General features: G+C 45.5%; 1 protein-coding gene across 3 annotated transcripts in view; it reads left to right on the top strand.

The window, feature by feature from the left end:
- The window catches only part of CNTFR (ciliary neurotrophic factor receptor), a 700,478-nt gene that overhangs the window by 259,033 nt on the left and 422,020 nt on the right, over nt 1–19,425 (top strand). For all 3 annotated transcript variants that reach the window (XM_075581830.1, XM_075581850.1, XM_075581880.1), the window contains one exon: nt 12,693–12,796. The gene's annotated coding sequence lies outside the window, so the exon portion shown is untranslated. The remainder of the gene's footprint in view (nt 1–12,692; nt 12,797–19,425) is intronic.

Here is a 19,425-nt window from a genome sequence, read left to right as displayed (position 1 = left end):
AAAGTGAAATAGTAGTCTCTCTCTTTTGCATCCCCTCCTCCTTTCTCAACTCCTTTACTAATCCCTCCTCCTCCTTTCTAACCCCCTCCTCCACCTGTCCTCCCCCTCCTCCCTAACCAAACTCCTCCTCTTCCTCTCTCACCCCCGCCTCCTCCTCCTCTCACACCCCCTCCTTCACTCTCACCCTCCTCCTCCTCTCACCTCCCTCCTCTTCTCACCTTACTCCTCCTCCTCTTCCCCCTCTCCTCCTCTCTCTCCCCCTCCTGCTTTCATCCCCCTATCCTCTAACCCCCTCCTCTCCGCTAACCCTCCCTCCTCCTCCTCCCTTACTGCCCTCTTCCTCTTACCCTCCCTCCTTCTCCTCTTCACTAACCCCTCCTCCTCTTCTCTCACCCTCTCATCCACCTCTTCTCTCACCTCCCTCCTCTTTTTCATCCACCTCTTCTCTCACCCCTCCTCCTCCTCCACCTCTTCTCTTACCCCCCTCCTCCTCATTCTCATACCCCTCTTCTCTCACCGCCCTCCTCCTCTTTCTCATTCCCCTCTTCCTCCTCTTCTCCTCCTCCTCTTCTCTCACCTAATGAATGCCTACCAGTGGTCATCTGAGGACACAGAGTGGTAGAGAGGGACGGTGGTCATGGAGCAGGGTGGCGGTAGAGACGGGCGGTGGTGGTAGAGGAAGACGGATCACCACGGGAGTGGAACGAGGCGGCAGAGGAGGAGGATGACTGGAAAGACCTGCGTTGTACCGGCGGCAGACACCAGAAGTCAGAGAAGACTTCCTGGACAGACGTCAGCGGAGCGCTCCACCAGGCCATCCTCCACTGCCACCCTGTTCCACTCCCGCAATGCTCCTTCTTCCTCTTCCACTGCCGCACATCTCTGATGCCACCGTGCTCCGTGCCCACCACCAGTTTTCAGTCTTCGTCCTCAGTTCCTATAACTCCTCCCCTAACTGCTCTATAACTCCTCCCCTAACTGCTCTATAACTCCTCCCCTAACTGCTCTATAACTCCTCCCCTAACTGCTCTATAACTCCTCCCCAACTGCTCTATAACTCCTCACCTAACTGCTCTATAACTCCTCCCCTAACTGCTCTATAACTCCTCCACTAACTGCTCTATAACTCCTCACCTAACTGCTCCTATAACTCCCCTGATCTCAGACACGCTATTAGAGAGGGTTGGGGTTCCTTACAATGCATCTGATCTCAGACGCGCTATTAGAGAGGGTTGGGGTTCCTTACAATGCATTTGATCTCAGACGCGCTATTAGAGAGGGTTGGGGTTCCTTACAATGCATCTGATCACAGACGCGCTATTAGAGAGGGTTGGGGTTCATTACAATGCATCTGATCTCAGCCACGCTATTAGAGAGGGGCGGGGTTACTTACAATGCATCTGATCTCAGACGCGCTATTAGAGAGGGTTGGGGTTCCTTACAATGCATCTGATCTCAGACGCGCTATTAAAGAGGGTTGGGGTTCATTACAATGCATCTGATCTCAGATGCGCTATTAGAGAGGGTTGGGGTTCATTACAGGACCAGCGTGCTAAGGGTTAACATGTGCTTGTCCTTTGTTGAATCGGCAACCCCACCCACTGGAATGTTAATGAGCCATAGGGACACAAAGAAAAGATCTTTTTGTTCACTCCAGCGTACATCTGCGTTGCCCCAAAGGCGCACAGCTTTTGGCGCAGCCGAAGGGCAGCCAAAGGGCGTGAGTCATTTGCTGCCGTTCGCTGATGTTAGTTGATGTTAAAGCTGCTCTATTTCTATCTGAAACTCAAAAGCCCTCTATCCCCTGTACCCAATTTTCCTACTCTATCTGTCCATGAAATGTCTGTTAAGTGACTGTTTGACCCTGTTCTTTTATTGTAACCATGTATTTTTTATAACTCTGTGCCCAGGACATACTTGAAAACGAGAGGTATCTCTCAATGTATTACTTCCTGGTAAAATATTTTCATAAATAAAAAATTACAATGCATCTGATCTCAGACGCGCTATTAGAGAGGGTTGGGGTTCCTTACAATGCATCTGATCTCAGACGCGCTATTAGAGAGGGTTGGGGTTCATTACAATGCATCTGATCTCAGACGCGCTATTAGAGAGGGTTGGGGTTCCTTACAATGTATCTGATCTCAGATGCGCTTTTAGAGAGGGTTGGGGTTCCTTACAATGCATCTGATCTCAGACGCGCAATTAGAGAGGGTTGGGGTCCCTTACAATGCATCTGATCTCAGACGCGCTATTAGAGAGGGTTGGGGTTCCACAGAATGTCACAATATAATGATAGGGTTCCTTAACCATAAAAAGGTTAACAAAACACTTCTCTAGGATAGGGGTGGCCAACTCCAGTCCTCAAGGGCCATCAACAGGTCAGGTTTTTTAGGATATCCCTGCTTCAGCACAGGTGGCTCAATCAGTTACTCGGTCAATGACTGAGCCATCTGTGCTGAAGTAGGGATATCCTGAAAAACCTGACCTGTTGATTGCCCTTGAGGACTGAAGTTGGCCTCACCCTTGTCCTAGAGCAACAAGGGATTTGATGAGATAAACAACCTCAGTGCTCTTATCAAAAACAAAATATTTATTTTGGGGAAGAAATACTCGGGGAACACACGATCCTTTCATGTGAATTCTCTGACACTTTACACAGCAACGCATGACTGGCTTCTCTGGCAGGGCGCAGAATACAGCATAACGCTATATATTAGAGTAGCACTTTAACAGAGCAATCCATGCAATAGCCAACATGTGTGTGTGTGTGTGTGTGCTTTATTTAAATAAATCAGTTCTGTAGTATTAGGTAATACTTACTACATATTTTAGGTATTTATTATTCAACTCTTAATGCCAATTTTTAATGAGTTTTAGTATACTGAGCATCTTGTGATTTCTATAGCAGGTTTAGCCCACATCCCCAGCAGTGCAAGAGCTTTGCAACACTTTCCGGTGTGTGATCATTTGTTGCCAATGTTACCAGCAATTTGAGCTTGCAAACTGTAACGATATGTAATGTTACCTTAGTAATATAAGGATACATTGTAGCTGCTGAGTTACAGTAACTGAAGGTTTGATTGAAATTGAAAGGCGGCCATTTAGTGAACCCCGGGGAAGCAAAATCTTTGCTGATCAATCACAGGAGAACAAATTGATCGTCTGCTTAGGTCATTCGTTTTCACTAAAGGTAATCAAAGGCTGCATCTTTAAGCTCTTTAAGCAATCCTGCACCAGCCACTCCGTTTCTGTGAGCGGGGTTCCCCTGGCCACTCAAACTGTTTCTGTTTCGAAGGCCCCTTGCTGCTCCCGTTCTGTGACACAGCGCGTAGCAGGAAGAGATCTCGCGGGCGATTAATGATGGCTGATGTCATTAACGGGGAGGGGAGAAGCGAGGGAGATATCCACGGGCAAAGGGATGCATCAGCGGCACGGAGACGGGAGAGCTGTCCTTCCCAGATAACAAGGCCGGATCATTTTCACTTATCGCGCCTCCTGACAAGGACTTCTGTCTTCGGTGACAGACAGCAAGAAGCCATTTGAGTCCCGGGATGTATTTTATGAACATATCCCTCATCCGCTAGCATGGCGTTTGTAACAAAAACTGGCAAATGCTTCACTGGATCGTTGATCATGTCTCGATCTCAGTGTCATGGCCCCTTCTTCAGGACCCATTAGCTTCTAACGTCATCCTATCTGATCTCACGGCCCTGTCACCACCTCCTTTATCACACAGACTTCCCTGCTATGCGCATTTACACCAAACCTTCTCTTCTGTTTAGCTGTGAAATGGGAAAAATATGTTTCAACATCTTAACTGCTGGTGGGATCCTTCTAACCTGAAATAGGGGAAGGGTACAGTATAATTAACGGCAATTTCATACAAACTATGGCTATTGCAGTATTAAAAAAATAATTTTATATATTTAAAATTTTATATATATATATATATATATATATATGCAAATATAGCTGTATGCTCATCTGCATGTCTTAGGCAGGTCTGCAACCCCGCCTTTCCCCATTATCACCCAGCATACAGCACTTCCACTGCAGCAAGGGATTCTGGGAAATGACATGCAAATGAGCACACAGTGTCACTTTTTGCCTCAATAACCATTTTTAACATGGTTCCCTATAGGCTTAAGCTTGCTGCATGGTCACAGCTTTGAGCACAGCCAGGGTTAAGGTGCTAGATAGATAGATAGATAGATAGATAGATAGATAGATAGATAGATAGATAGATAGATAGATAGATAGATAGATAGAATCCAATGCACAGCCGGCACACCATTTGCAAGTAAATACGTTTTGGTGCTTATCCCATAAAGCAATAACAGACCATACGATACCGGTTGCAACACGACATCAAGGGACAGCACGCAGGTAAGTAAATCATAAATGTTCTATATTTGATAGAAACCACCTTGAGAAAGATCCCACTGGGGGACTCAAACGTTGTTTTTTGTGTCTTCTATCAAATATAGAAAATTTATGATTTACTTACCTGTGTGCTGTCCCTTGATGTCGTGTTGCAACCGGTATCGCATGGTATATATATATATACCACACTTGTGTATACACTTGTGTATACAATATATATATATATGTCATATAGTGTCATATATATATATATATATATATATATTCCAGTAGGTGTTACATTATTATGTGACGTGTACAGTATCACTGATGTAAAGTGCTATGTACATGGGTGGCACTGTATAAATAAAGAGGTGTGTATAACCCTCCCTGCCCGGCATTTTGGGAGATTGCATTGGTGAGCAACATTTGGCTACTCAGGTTACCCTGACTCAGGGTGCTGTATTCAGGCGGCTGGGCGATGAGGCAGCGAGAGTGAAAATAATGGGCCAGGAACTTTTCTAGTACAGCCTCAGTGTTGATTCATGTCCACGGGCACACACCCCACACACACACGCGTGACTACGCTGTACTATTTTCTCGTGGTTAATCATGTATACCGTGCCTCCTTATGTGCCCGCTCTTAACACTCAGAGGGAGGTAGGTCTGCTTAGTTGCTTTACGGGTATTGGACCCGGCCACACTTTGTCTTTCGGAGTAGCTTCTGTTATACCCCATTTAAGCTGGGCCTTTTCTGAGGTCCTGGCCGGTCATTTGCAGGGGAAGATTATACCTTTGTCCTGTCTGGAGCTGCCACTTCCATACGAATACTGAATACTGGTATGAATCTGCCGGTAGAGCCGATCCTCTGACAGCAGGGAACCCTCTGTCTGAAGCCCTCTGTGGCATGTCGCTTTCCCCTCTCTGGGACTTGCTGGTTCCCACTAGCATCTTCTGGGATCCTAACTTAAAGGGCACTGTCCTTATCTGTAACATAAATAAAAGGGGGCCTGGTCTGTTCTATTACTTTATGAATACATCCCTATCTACCCTCTCCGAGGCTCCTCTCCTCTTGTCCTCCTGGAATTTAACTCTCTAGAACCTACCTGTTATCCTAAATAGTCAATAGTGACGTCAAGATCCCTATGGAAACAGAGTGGGATCCGGCATACACTAACCTGCTAGTAACCCCTTACGAGGGCTGTTACACACACACATATATATATATATATAATGGAAATATAACTGTATGCTCATTTGCATGTCTTAGGCAGGTCTGCAACCCCACTTTTCACCATTATCACCCAGCACACAGCACTTCCACTGCAGCAAGGGATTCTGGGAAATGACATGCAAATGAGCACACAGTGCCACTTTTTGCTTCAAAACCATTTTAAACATGCCTAAGACATGCAAATGAGCATACAGTTATATTTCCATTTGCTATATGCTTTGCTGTGGAGGGTTTTTGTCACTTTTTGTACTCACCATAACTTAACTATAAATATATATATATATATATATATATATATATATATATATATATATATATATATATATATATATATATATATATATATAGGCCGTTACTTATGTAGCGCCATTAATGTACATAGCGCTTCACAGCAATAATACATGTGACAATAATATAAATAACAAATAATACAAATAACACATAAAGGGGAGAAGTGCTTCAGACATAAAAGTAACATTTAGGAAAAGGAGTCCCTGCCCCGAAGAGCTTATAATGTAATTGGTATGTAGGAAGAACGTACAGAGACAGTAGGAGGTGGTTCTGGTAAGTGCGTCTGCAGGGGGCCAAGGTTAATATATCGGGTGTAAAATATCAGCCAAGGGAGCTACTCATATGCTTCCTTCAGCAGGTGTGTTGTAAGGTGGATCTTAAAGGTTGATAGAGTGAGTGCTAGTTGGATACTGAGGGGAAGGCTATTCCAGAGGTGTGGGGCAGTCAGTGAGAAAGGTTTAAGACGGGAGAGAGCTTTAGATACAAAAGGGGGTAGAGAGAAGACATCCTTGAGCAGAATGCAAGAGTCGGGATGGTGCATAGCGAGAAATTAGGGCTGAGATGTAAGGAGGGGCAGAAGAGTGTAAAGCTTTAAAAGTGAAGAGGAGAATTGAGTGCGAGATGCGGGATTTGATAGGAAGCCAGGAGAGGGATTTCAGCAAGGGGGACACTAAGACAGATGGTAAAGAGTAGAGTGATTCTGGCAGCAGCGTTTAGGATAGATTGTAGGGGAGACAGGTGAGAGGCAGGAAGTCCGGACAGCAGGAGGTTACAGTAATCGAGAAGGGAGAGAATGAGGGTCTGTGTCCGAGTTTAGCAGTTGAGCAACAGAGGAAAGGGCGTATCTTTGTAATATTGCGGAGGAAAAAGTGACAGGTTTTTGCTACCTTTTGAATATGAGAGGAGAATGTGAGAGAGGAGTAGAGTGTGACCCCTAGGCAGCGTGCTTGAGCTACTGGGTGAATGATGGTACTTCCAACAGTAATGTGGAAGGAGGTAGTAGGGCCAGGTTGGGATGATGTAGGAGGAGCTCTGTTTTTGCCATGTTAAGTTTAAGTCTGCGGAGGGCCATCCAGGATGATATCGCAGAGAGACATTCAGAAACTTTGGTTTGTACAGCAGGTGTAAGGTTTGGGGTTGAAAAGTAAATTTGTGTGTCGTCAGCATAGAGGTGATAATTGAACCAATGAGATGTAAAACAAATACAAGTAGTATATGTGAATATCAGAAAAATTGGAGGGCACAGAGGGGTGTACACTCCAAAAGAACTCAGTTGCACATCGTATAAAGCCTAACGTTGTAACTATAAAGCATAAATATGCTTTATATGGGAGTTCTACAACTATGTGAGTTCTTTTGTAGTGTACTCGCCTGTGTACCTTCCAATTTTTCTGATATTCACTCATCTATTCACAGTTTTGCACCCAACTTTTATCAGTAGGATTATCCATCTATTAATCAGCTAATTAATGGTGTTATTTTATTGTAAGAGAAATCAAGAGATCCGTACGTATGTATGTATTTATGTACGTACATGTGTGTATGTATTTATCTACGTACATGTGTGTATGTATTTATGTACGTACATGTGTGTATGTATTTATGTACGTACATGTGTGAATGTATTTATCTACGTACATGTGTGTATGTATTTATCTACGTACATGTGTGTATGTATTTATGTACGTATATACATGTGTGTATGTATTTATCTATGTACATGTGTGTATGTATTTATCTACGTACATGTGTGTATATATTTATGTACATATATACATGTGTATGTATTTATCTACGTACATGTGTGTATGTATTTATGTACGTATATAAATGTGTGTATGTATTTATCTACGTGCATGTGTGTATGTATTTATGTACGTATATACATGTGTGTATGTATTTATGTACGTACATGTGTGTATGTATTTATGTACGTACATACATGTGTGTATGTATTTATGTATGTACATGCATGTGTGTATGTATTTATGTACGTACATGTGTGTATGTATTTATGTACGTATATAAATGTGTGTATGTATTTATCTACGTACATGTGTGTATGTATTTATCTACGTACATGTGTGTATGTATTTATGTACGTATATACATGTGTGTATGTATTTATGTACGTACATGTGTGTATGTATTTATGTACGTACATACATGTGTGTATGTATTTATGTATGTACATGCATGTGTGTATGTATTTATGTACGTACATGTGTGTATGTATTTATGTACGCACATGTGTGTATGTATTTATGTACGTACATGTGTGTATGTATTTATGTACGTACATGTGTGTATGTATTTATGTACGTACATGTGTGTATGTATTTATGTACGTACATGTGTGTATGTATTTATGTACGTACATGTGTGTATGTATTTATGTACGTACATGTGTGTATGTATTTATGTACGTACATACATGTGTGTATGTATTTATGTACGTACATGTGTGTATGTATTTATGTACGTACATGTGTGTATGTATTTATGTACGTACATGTGTGTATGTATTTATGTACGTACATGTGTGTATGTATTTATCTACGTACATGTGTGTATGTATTTATGTACATACATGTGTGTATGTATTTATGTACGTACATGTGTGTATGTATTTATGTACGTACATGTGTGTATGTATTTATGTACGTACATGTGTGTATGTATTTATGTACGTACATGTGTGTATGTATTTATCTACGTACATGTGTGTATGTATTTATGTACGTACATGTGTGTATGTATTTATCTACGTACATGTGTGTATGTATTTATGTACGTACATGTGTGTATGTATTTATCTACGTACATGTGTGTATGTATTTATGTACGTACATGTGTGAATGTATTTATGTACGTACATGTGTGTATGTATTTATGTACGTACATGTGTGTATGTATTTATGTACGTACATGTGTGTATGCAACCCTCCCTGCCCGGCTCCTAGGGAGTTTACATTAGTGTCTCTGTTATTAGCTACTCAGGAGGCATTATCTTGGGAAGGCTGCTGGATGGGTGCAGGCTGGGCGGTGGTAGCAAAAAATGGGATCCAGGAACTCTATTCACTCAAGCAGCAGCTTTATTGTTACATCCACATTCATATATCTTCGTATGGACATTGTGACCTTCTCTCTTCCACCGTCTGAACCCGGACTTCCCTAGCTGCCCCTATCTCAGCCTGCAAGGGAGGTGCTGAGGCTTGATCCCCTTTTGTTACCTGACGAAACCCTCTTCTGGGCAGCTTCAGTAGAGATACATCTCTGTAGGGCGCCTTTAGGGCCTTGTGTAATCTCAGTTGGTGATCAGTGTCCCTCTCACCGGCACTGCATACCACCTCGTGGTTATCTGGGGTAGGGACAGCTATGGACCTTCCGATGGGGCTGGTCCAATTATCATGCGGGGCTGTGCTTTGCGGAACCCCTCTTGTCATAGGCTTCCTCTATAGAAATGCAGAGAATAGCCAGGAGCCATTTATAAAGCTACTATCTAACTGGGACACTTCCCCTAACTATAAAACAATAAAATGGGGATCCTTAACCTATCTGTACACTTACATACTATTTACAGTGAGATCCCTCCTCTGTGTCTCCTCCAGGGATCGGAGTTGCAGAAGCTTCCCCATTACTATTTACATCCCAGTCTGATGTCATGGTCTCCAGGAAGAAGGGAGCTTAACTTCTGCTGAGCCACCCCTCCACATCACATGGGCCCAGACAGTTAACCCCTTAGTAATCCCAAAGGGGGGATTATATATATATATGTATGTATGTATGTATGTATTTTTTTTAAATCAAAAACGAATAGATGATATAGTTCTGTGGCTAACGAAATGTCGTTTCGTTAGCGACAGAATTGTATTGTCTATTCATTTTTGATTATTAAGCTTGGCTAACACGGTACAGATAACTCGACATCTATCTATCTATTTAGTTCCCTTATTTTTTTAATACATTAGCTTTTACTTTTCGATTTTAAACCACATTGATAAAAGCACTCAATAAATTCAACATAAACAGGAATGGCCTCATTTGAGATTTTCCTCCCATATGCTACGTGTACGTCCTCTTTGCACCACCTGATAAATCAGACTCACAACGAGTATACAGTTCTGTGTGGCTGTACCTTTCAGGGATTGGGCAGGTATTAATCTTTCACGTCAGGCTTTAGTGCGGCTAGTTGAAATTCATTCGAATGCCACCTCATTTTTTAAAATTATGTAATTACCCAGAAAGTGTGTTACCATTTGTAAATTAATATCGGTCATTTCTAAAAAACAAAAACAAAAAAAAACCTATTTGTGGCAGACCACTCCGGCACCAACGTGCTTAACAGGCACTGAAACGGGTGTCTTTGGAATAGCAGCTGTATCCATAACTGCCAGTGTTTGGGAGCAGAGGTTCATGGGAGCAGAGGCTCATGGGAGCCCTGTTACCTTTCTCCAGCTCATGTTGGTTGAAACTTCATGCCCAGAACCATAAAGCTCTGTTAAGTCACCTCCCCTCACAGTAACCTGACTCACCCTCACATCTACTTATCCTTAACGTCGCGTTTATAGTAACGGGGTCTCCTCAAAGGCCAGTCACATAACATTAAGCCGCGTTTTTTCCCCTCACAAAGACCATATAACGATATGCGAATGCGGCGTCAACATCATGACTTCGCGGGTCCACCAAAGTGCGTGAAGGTGAATGCGGGCACTTAATATTACATTATTTAACTTAAGTCCTACCTAAACTTGGCGTTGCGCTTATCTAGACACTGAAAGAGGGCTTTAGCCGTGTCCGGGTGGGTGTAACCGACATTTAGGGGTCATTTAACTAAAATAGCTGTATTTTCCGGTATTATATCCCTCTCTGTTCCCCTCTCTACTTCAGCAAAAGCCCCTATATCTGGGTCTGTACAGGAGCAATGCCAAGGCTGGCATCATGTTCTTGGAAGATGACTCCATGTTATGCTACAATACGTGATGTTAAACCAATGCTAATAAAATGTATTTCAGCCGTTGCTTAAGAGCAGGGAGGCCAACTCCAGCCAAGGGACATCAGAGGCCCCCAACAGCCCAGGTATTCGGGATATCCCTGCTTCAGCACAGGAAGCTCAATCAATGGATTAGTGGAAGACCCTGTGCTGAAGCAGGACTATCCCTAATACCCGGCCTTAGGCTTTGCGGGGCCCAAGAAGGCATGATGGCAGCCTCAGGTGACTTACCTTGACGAGCGGCTCTCCTCCGGCAGCGTTATGGCGGCATGTAACATCACGTCGCCGTGGCAACGTGTCGTCATATGACGTTGCAGCATCATTCGACGTAAGTCACCATGGCAACGAGACAGGAGCCGGCCCTCTCCGGAAAAGGTCAAGCTCCTCTCACAAAGAAACACACACAGACACCTCTCAGTGAGAAGGGGTTACATAGTTACATAGTCTGGGGTCCCTCCTCTCTCCGTCCTTCTGTCGGATCCCACTTCCGACCGACCGGAGAGGAGGGAGCGCGTGGCCCCCAAAGTCACGGGGCACTCGCCTTGCCCTAAGACCGGCCCCGCGGCTGTTGGTGGCCCTTGCGGACTGGAGTTGGCCACCCTTGTTTTAGAGGATACCATGTTCCCATTTTAGATACGGTCCCGGTGGGACCTCTGATTTAACGGAGCTTTGGGCACCTGACCCTTTGCACGTCCCCTCATTTGGCCAGCAGGGAACAAAGAACAGTAGGCCCGCCAAGTTATCCCCAGCAAGTCCAAGGGAAGATACCATCACCGTTATATGTAAGAACACAAGCGATTCATGGAATGACTGACATTAGTGTGCGGTTATAAGAGGAGCTCACTCATCAACATAGTAACAAAAAAGATCGGGTTGAAAAAGACGTGTGTCCATTGCGTTCACCCCGCGTTATATTCTAACTCGCCGTTATACCCATCCTATAGTCATAGTCATATTGATCCAAAGGAAGGCAAATAGGAAACCCCAGTGAGACGTGTGGCAATTACTGTATGTTTTACAGATGTAGCTAAACTACCTGCCTCCGGAGCTGCGGCCACGTCACCACGGTGGTCGTAGCACCGAAGGATTAACGCTACGGGGGTCCCATTTCTAAACATGAACCCCCCCCCCCCCACCGCGCGATCGCGGCAGACACTGTCTCCGGGGGCCGCAGACTTCTGACCGCGGCGCCAGGGACAGCGAGTCTTACTACATCAGTATAAGACGAAAAATAAATATTTCTCCAGTTCAACACCCTGTGTATTTTAAACTTACAGTATTTGGCACAAACCTGTATACCTTTCCTTTCTAAAAAAGAAGTCTAACCTTCCGTTAAGTATATCTGCTGTATCTGCCATCACGGGCTCCATAGATGGTTCTGCCATTGACAGAAGAACTAAAGCGACTAACACTTTGGGTGTCACTAATTAAACTGCAAATAGTGCCGATCGGGGCACAATTTCATGGAAAACTCATTTAGAAGTCAGTGACAATGAATGGGTCAAACATCCTCCCTACCACAGGGAAGACGCTTCACAGCGTATGGAACAGCGGCCACAGTGTACCTACCAGCCCATGCCATGTCGCATCAGGGCGATCTTTGGTGCAAGTATGAGAGATCCCTTCCTCTTCCCCTGACCTGCGCCGTGGTGACGAAACGTGTACTAGGGATGAAGCAGAATACAGATCGTTCTTGAGCCAGCAGAGTGTCAGGGAGTATCCCTGATAAGTAGGGAGATTTGGCTATTGTACGATTTCACACCAGGTGCAAACGCCTCTCTTTTTTTCTTTCTCTGTGTGTTCCTGTAGATATTCCCAGCTGCGGGGCTGCACAAACCTCTCCACACTTACCCTGAAAGCCGGGTTCCAGTTCATGAACTTGCAGAGGAACGCCGGTGATTAGCGCTCAGAAGGTAGGCTAACCCTCGCCGTCCTTTACAAACACACAGTTTGTTGCAATGTGCTCGTTATTGTCTCTTAATTTGCTCACTTCTGTTTCCTTGGCCGCTCTGGAGGCGTTGAAGTGTTTGCTATGAAAAGTCGGCGGTTATCTTTATCGATGCAATGTTTTGTGTTTGCCATGGTGATGTTATTAGTATCAGTCTGCAGTGTTTCCTTTACATTTTAATGCGTGTATGTCACCGTTTGGAAGACACACAGAGACCCTCCTGGGTATTGTATCTTTGCTGGAGTTTATGTGCTGGAGGTTTTTTGGGGGGAGTTATTTTTATTTACCTAACATAACCTGCATCTGGTTTGCAACCACTGCCAGTGTCACCATGCAGGATCAGGGGCCGAGCTCAGACCGGCAAAACAGCTGTCTCCGAGTGGCTCTACGGAATCTGCACTTCCTTGTCCCCAGCTTTTCAGGATATCCCTGCTTCAGCACAGGTGGTGCAGTCTTTGACTGAGCCACTGATTGAGCCACCTGTGCTGAAGCAGGAATATCCTTAAAACCTGACCTGTTGGTGACCCTTGAAGACTGAAGTTGCCCACCTCTGTTTTAAGGTACCCATGCAAAACAAAAGTGAATAGGAAGCTAAAAGTGACACACCCACTTGTTGCTCATTTGCATGTCAGTACCCAGAATCCTTTGCCTGCAGCTTAACCGCTATATGCTATAATGTGACACTGTGGTGAATGAAGCAGGTTTGGGAATTTGTGCCGATACACTCTCTATCGTTGCTGTGCTATTTTAACCTCTTCACTGCCAGGGTGACGTCAAGGCTCTCTTCCAGCGAAGAGGTAACGATGAGTGCAGGTGAAACTTGCTTGCTAGATATTATCACTTTGGCCTTTCTCTTGGGTCTCTTGCTAGTTATTGAAAGGGGCTTCAATCTTCCTTCTGTCACCCCCTTTCCATATGCCTAAGGGAACTATGCGAGCTGCTGTACCTGTACGCTCACAGAAGGCCTGAGCCTCCACCTCTGGGAGCCTGGGATGAGCTTTTTCTCCTTTGCGTGCAGCGCCTCCACCTATGAGGGATCCCAGCGTTGGCGGGATAACCCCTCACAGGAACCAATACACAGTAATAAGTAATACACCACACAATGTATATATCTAAGCTTTACTGTACATAACACTAACACAGGTAACATATAATATCTGTACCCACAGTATAAGGCAGTGACCCCAAACGCAGAGTGGTTCCCCCAAAGTACTGAATGTGCCATGGCACCAATAACCCCTGGTGTCCTGTCCCAGCAATTCCCACCCAAATGTGAAGTAGCACTAGCCCCTGTGGATGTAGGTGCACGTTGGGTACCTGCCTGGGTACTCCAGTACCGAGGTGCTGCTTGGCATGGTGGGTTGGAGCGGGTCCCATGCAGTGGGGCCTTCAGCACAAACCCCCTCTCTCCTAAGGGTCGTGATCCTCCTCGCAGTGTGAGATCCAGCCGGAGGGTCTCACACAATGTCTCAGGGTCCTGTGGCCGGGTCCCAGGCCGCAGATCGCCGCGTGGCCTTCCAGTCACCAGAGCAGTAGTCCAGTCCTAGTATAAAGGGGAGCGTCCCTATCTGGGGCCTTCTCTACAACACTGATTCTGATATGGCTCAGGGCCTAACTTGAGCCTAGAGGGCAAGGTCTAGGCCTAGCCAAGGAAGCTACTGCTTCCTGGACACTACCTTTCTCCTCGGTGCCTCCGTCAGAACTGACGCGCGTGCTCCCCGCACGCAGAGGATATCATGTCCCCCCCACGAACTGCTCGCATCCCATTGGCTGGGACAGTTCCATGGTGCTGTCCCTCCCTCTAGGAATTCTGGGACTTGTAGTCCCACGGCTACATATGCGGAGCCATCCGCATTCCCGACACTGCGCATGTGCGCCTCGCCACACTGTGCATGGGTGACTACCAAAAGGGCCGCCCCCACACTCCCGATCGCACGGAACTCCGCCCAACCAACTGAGCTGCTCCCCCACACCGGAGGAAGGGTAGGGGGGCTCGGTTACACTTGGCATAGTGAAGGAGGCTTCAAGGATAAGGGGAGTCTGGTTCAAATCGCAGTGTCCACTATCCTTGTGACCTTGGGCAAATCACTTTATCATTGTGTGCCTGCAACACTCTTTGTATAGTGCTGTGTACACTGTCAGCTGAATATAAGGAACAAATATTAGTATTATATTAAAGGTGGGCTTTTGGGCTTGGTCTGCACCAATGCTGGCTATTGCGATCACTCTTACATGGCATCAATGCTGTTCCAAGATCTTCAGTAACTAAAATATAATGTAGGTTAATAACAGTACATAACACCAATACAAATATAAGTTCTACAGCATAAACATAAGCCCTGGAGCTTGCAATACACACAGTGTGAGGTTCCAGGAGAGCACGCAATACACGCAGTGTGAGGTTCCAGGAGAGCATGCAATACACACAGTGTGAGGTTCCAGGAGAGCATGCAATACACGCAGTGTGAGGTTCCAGGAGAGCACGCAATACACGCAGTGTGAGGTTCCAGGAGAGCATGCAATACACACAGTGTGAGGTTCCAGGAGAGCATGCAATACACACAGTGTGAGGTTCCAGGAGAGCATGCAATACATGCAGTGTGAGGTTCCAGGAGAGCTTGCAATACAAGCAGTGTGAGGTTCCAAGAGAGCATGCAATACATGCAATGTGAGGTTCCAGGAGAGCATGCAACACACACAGTGTGAGGTTCCAGGAGAGCATGCAATACAAACAGTGTGAGGTTCCAGGAGAGCTTGCAATACAAGCAGTGTGAGGTTCCAAGAGAGCATGCAATACATGCAGTGGGAGGCTCCAGGAGAGCATGCAATACACGCAGTGTGAGGTTCCAGGAGAGCACGCAATACACACAGTGTGAGGTTCCAGGAGAGCTTGCAATACATGCCGTGTGTGGTTCCAGGAGAGCATGCAATACACGCAGTGTGAGGTTCCAGGAGAGCATGCAATACATGCAGCGTGAGGTTCCAGGAGAGTACACAATACATGCAGTGTGAGGTTCCAGGAGAGCATGCAGTACATGCAGTCTGAGGTTCCAGGAGAGCATGCAATACACACAGTGTGAGGTTCCAGGAGAGCATGCAATACAAACAGTGTGAGGTTCCAGGAGAGCATGCAATACACGCAGTGTGAGGTTCCAGGAGAGCATGCAATACACGCAGTGTGAGGTTCCAGGAGAGCACGCAATACACGCAGTGTGAGGTTCCAGGAGAGTACGCAAAACACACAGTGTGAGGTTCCAGGAGAGCATGCAATACACACAGTGTGAGGTTCCAGGAGAGCTTGCAATACACACAGTGTGAGGTTCCAGGAGAGCATGCAATACACACAGTGTGAGGTTCAGGAGAGCATGCAATACACACAGTGTGAGGTTCCAGGAGAGCATGCAATACACACAGTGTGAGGTTCAGGAGAGCATGCAATACACACAGTGTGAGGTTCCAGGAGAGCTTTCAATACATGCAGTGTGAGGTTTAGGGCAGGTACCTAATTCTATGCTATATGGAAACCCACCACAAGCTCTATATGTGTCATGACATAGACTGGATTGGAAAGCTAGTTACACAGACATGACGCACATCGCCCAGGAGGGAAACATGCACAGAGCTTGTAGCAGCTCCGCTGTGGAGCAGAACTACAACTCCCAGAATGCCCTGCTGCTAATTATGGCGATCAGATTCTTCTAGGATTGGCACTTATCTACAGACAAAGGTAGACAGAGACAATAGGACTGTACGGTATAAAAGTGTTAGGGACCATTGTGACAGCCCCATTAATATGTCCCTAAAAACATATTCTGGTTCCCCTCTTTGCATGCTATGGGGCAGATTCACTAAGGCCAGATTTGTTCCCATTCAAGTCCATGGCAATTAATGTGGGATCGCTCTTCGATGTCCCTTATTATGCATCAATTTCTGTTCTCCATGTATAATGAGGCACTGTTAACCTGCATCAATGCGTCCCACTATTTCCCCTCCTTACACCTAGTCGTGATTTACAGAAGGTACAATGGGAAGAGTCGGGAGGCGGTTTTAGGAGCATCATTATGAGGGTCTTTAACAACGTATGAGCCACTTCAAGTCTCCCCCCCCCCCCCTATCTGCAACCCAAATCTCTATATCTAAGTTGTAGTAAATCTCACATCCTTATTAAATGAGTTTCTTACTGCACTGGGCTGCACTGGGCTGTACTGGGCTGTACTGTACTGGACTCCACTGCACAGGGCTGTACTGTACTGGACTCCACTGCACAGGGCTGCACTGGGCTATACTGGGCTGTACTGTACTGGACTCCAATGCACTGGGCTGTACTGTACTGGACTCCACTGCACAGGGCTGCACTGGGCTGTACTGGGCTGTACTGCACTGGACTCCACTGCACTGGGCTGTACTGCACTGGACTCCACTGCACTGGGCTGCACTGGGCTGTACTGCACTGGACTCCACTGCACTGGGCTGCACTGGGCTGTACTGGGCTGTACTGTACTGGACTCCACTGCACTGGGCTGTACTGGGCTGTACTGTACTGGACTCCACTGCACTGGGCTGTACTGGGCTGTACTGTACTGGACTCCACTGCACAGGGCTGCACTGCACTGCACTGGGCTGTACTGCACTGATTGAGCCCCCTGTGCTGAAGAGCTATCTTCGACTGAACCAGTGATTGAGTCTCTTGTGCTGAAGCAAGGATATCCTTAAAACCTGACCTGCTGGGGGGTCTTGAGGACCGGAGTTGAGAACCCGTGAGATAAGGGTTTATGTACTATAGTCTCAGCAGTAAAACCGGAGCAAAGGCGGAGCAAAGGCGGTGCAACACGGTGCAACATCATGCAACACAATGCAACATAATGCAACGCAATGCAACATAATGCAACGCGGTGCAACATAATGCAACGCAATGCAACATAATGCAACGCGGCGCAACATAATGCAACGCAATGCAACATAATGCAACGCAATGCAACATAATGCAACGCAATGCAACATAATGCAACGCAATGCAACATAATGCAATGCAATGCAACATAATGCAACGCAATGCAACATAATGCAACGCAACGCAACATAATGCAATATAATGCAACACAATGCAACGAAACGTAATGCAACGTAATGCAACGTAATGCAACGCAATGCAACGCAATGCAATGCAACATAATGCAACACAATGCAACATAATGCAACGTAATGCAACATAATGCAACACAATGCAACATAATGCAATGCAATGCAACATAATGCGATATAATGCAACACAATGCAACGAAACGTAATGCAACACAATGCAACGAAACGTAATGCAACATAATGCAACATAATGCAACACAATGCAACACTGCAACGTAATGCAATGCAATGTAACACAACATAGTGCAACATAATGCAACGCAATGCAACATCATTTCACAATATGTATCAATAGAAGAAAAGACACCTTTCTTTTTAGGAGATTCCTTTGATAAATGCGGTGATGTTTTTGCCCCATTTTCCAGCAGGGAGACTTCAGCACATGGGCCGGCTCTATTAAAAACGCCAGCGCGTTGCGGGTTTATCCGGGCGCCAACACCCCTACCTGAAACTCTTACCCGCCACACTTCTTTGTATATAAAAAAGCTGTTTTATTTGTCTTTTTACATATTCCTCTTTTGTTCCATTTTAACTTTCAATCCCAAATCTTCCGATCCTGTTTTCTCTCCGGTCTAACCTCCGGATTCAATGTCTTTTCCCTCCTCTCGGGCACTAACACCTGCTGCCACTCCCAGGTGTTACAACACTCTGCGATCCCCTGGAATATATGGAGGCGTGGGTTAACGCGCAGTGAGCCACGCCCCCAGCGTCAACAGCCATTCCCATTGCTACATCCACATGCGCAGGTTACCCTGTCTGTCAGTATGATGAGTACGGAGGCGGGACGACTGATTCATCACCTCGATATCTTGGCTTGGTCCGAGGTGACACGAAGACTTCTCCCCCCAGCCAGCAAAAAGCCGAGCTTCAATCCTAATTAAACAGCGTTTGTTTAGCAGATACTCAGCAGAAGAACCGTGTTGAGTTCTACAAAGCCCGGTAGCAGACCGAAGAGGGCTGTAGAAGTTTAACTACATTTTCTCAGCCTCACACCAGCTCAATAAAAATAGTTCATATGCGCTGCCCTAATTCTCACTTCCAATATAAAAGCGTTTTATGAGGCTAGGACTCTCATTGGCTTTGCAGTGGAGAGAATGTTGGCTGATCCACTATATGACACGCTAGCCTCTCTTCTGCAAACTACAGTAGCATTTATAGGGCTGGGGCTCTTGGGTTTTATGTGTGGTCCTTAATTAAAGGATTATAGGCCGCCATCCTTAATAATCACCAGCGTGTTAACCCCTCCGCTGCCAGAGGATCCGGCTCCAATTATCCTCCTGGCCTACGGAGTAGGGTCATTCTCATGTAGTGTGTGTGTATATATATATATATATATATGTGTGTGTGTGTGTGTGTGTACTGGTATATATTTAATCAATTTACCAATCACATAAATGTAACTGTTTTTAAAAAAAAAGGGAAATAATGTGTCCGGTAAAAAATACATGTTTT

Source organism: Ascaphus truei, chromosome 1, assembly GCF_040206685.1.
Source record: "Ascaphus truei isolate aAscTru1 chromosome 1, aAscTru1.hap1, whole genome shotgun sequence".
NCBI classification, from domain to species: Eukaryota; Metazoa; Chordata; class Amphibia; order Anura; family Ascaphidae; genus Ascaphus; species Ascaphus truei.
The sequence above is the reverse complement of the archived record's forward strand: the minus strand, read 5'-3'. Positions and strand labels throughout refer to the sequence as shown.